Source organism: Limulus polyphemus, unplaced genomic scaffold (genome assembly GCF_000517525.1).
Source record: "Limulus polyphemus unplaced genomic scaffold, Limulus_polyphemus-2.1.2 Scaffold86, whole genome shotgun sequence".
Lineage (NCBI taxonomy): Eukaryota > Metazoa > Arthropoda > Merostomata > Xiphosura > Limulidae > Limulus > Limulus polyphemus.
In genome coordinates, this window is record NW_013665696.1 from 208,172 (window position 1) to 209,914 (window position 1,743).

Below are 1,743 nucleotides of genomic sequence, written 5' to 3' on the forward strand. Positions count from 1 at the left end.
TATACTTTGGTCTTGTTGTCGATTAAAAGTTACATGTATATTAAACCACGCTGTATAATGCCTATTTGTTCATTTACATTATCTGTTGCTTTGCTGATGTTATGCTTTGGCAGAAACCAATTCTAGATTGATGATTGATTTATAAGTTTTTGTTGTTGTTGTTTGTAGTTAAGCACAAAGATACACAATGGGCTATCTGTGCTCTGCCCACCAAGGGTATCAAAACCCGGTTTCTAGCGTTGTAAGTCCGCAGACATACCGTTGTGCCACTAGGGGCGATTTATAAGTAATGCATTCAAAATGCAGTATTGTATATTGTTGTCCTGATGCTATTTTAGATCGTTGACTTATAATTAGTGTATTCAAAATGCGGTATTGTATAGTGTTGTCCTGATGCTATTTTAGATCGTTGATCTATAATTAATCTATCCAAAATGCAGTATTGTATAGTGTTGTCCTGATGCTATTTTAGATCGTTGATCTATAATTAATCTATCCAAAATGCAGTACTGTATAGTGTTGTCCTGATGCTATTTTAGATCGTTGATCTATAATTAATCTATCCAAAATGCAGTACTGTATAGTGTTGTCCTGATGCTATTTTAGATCGTTGACTTATAATTAGTGTATTCAAAATGCGGTATTGTATAATGTTGTCCTGATGCTATTTTAGATCGTTGATCTATAATTAGTGTATTCAAAAAGCAGTATTATATATTGTTGTCCTGATGCTATTTTAGATCGTTGACTTATAATTAGTGTATTCAAAAAGCAGTATTGTATAGTGTTGTCCTGATGCTATTTTAGATCGTGGATTTAGAATTAATCTATTCAAAATGCGGTATTGTGTAATGTTGTCCTGATGCTATTTTTCAGTATTGCGTTTTTCCAATGGGACAGGTTACTTCCATTGAAGATTTAACTTATTTTTCGGATTATTTTTTGTTTCAGTACAATCAATACAACGATTTAAAGTAAACATTTAACATAGCTCATGGGGTTGAAAGGGGCCTTTACAATAGTTATCTAAAATGGCAAATCTGCTTTCCTTTCAGCTACTTAAAATCAGTTCTGGTTTTTCTTTCCTGAAGCTGGTTGCACTCTTCACCGCAACAGTTATGAGTTCAATGGCAACAATTACCATGAAATTAAAGCATGTTTCATTATTGTCCCTTATCCTGTGTGTTCTCCAGGTTTTGTTCACACCAAGACAGTTCAACAGAAGACTAGTTTTCACTCTGAACCATAAGGAAACATTCACTCGTACACTACTGAAAAAGGTCAAGAATTTAGTCTTACATGAGTAGAAGGACAAAAAAGAAAATCATTACGATTTTATTGAATCTCCAGAAGCGTAGCACCATCCCGGAAAGACACCGATAATTAATGTTTTCAAAACCATCATTCCATACATTTATACCTAGCAAAATTGTTCCCTTGACTTTTTTTATAAATTCATTCATCTCTTCAAAAATCAGACTTTTCTGTTTGTTTTTCTTTGCAAATCATTTTCACAATGTAGTATCATTTTTAACCATTTTTACTGTCTTTAATTTCTATATGTATCTCCTGTAAATTCAATCATTTCACAGTGTTGTCTTCTAAGCACGACGTTGAGTTTAAGATTGTATCAACATACGAAATACTTGCTCATATTCAGTATCAGAGCTAGGAATTACATTACTTATAATGATTTTAGAAAACCAAACTGAATTTTGAAATAAACATATTACATATACAGTT

The 1,743-nt window shown here is 32.4% G+C and overlaps 1 protein-coding gene across 1 annotated transcript in view; it reads left to right on the plus strand.

Moving 5' to 3' along the window:
- LOC106468136 (vitellogenin-6-like) overlaps positions 1–1,743 on the plus strand; it is a 46,232-nt gene extending 44,489 nt beyond the window's left edge. The window contains exon 27 of the mRNA XM_022397211.1: positions 1,056–1,743. The gene's annotated coding sequence lies outside the window, so the exon portion shown is untranslated. The remainder of the gene's footprint in view (positions 1–1,055) is intronic.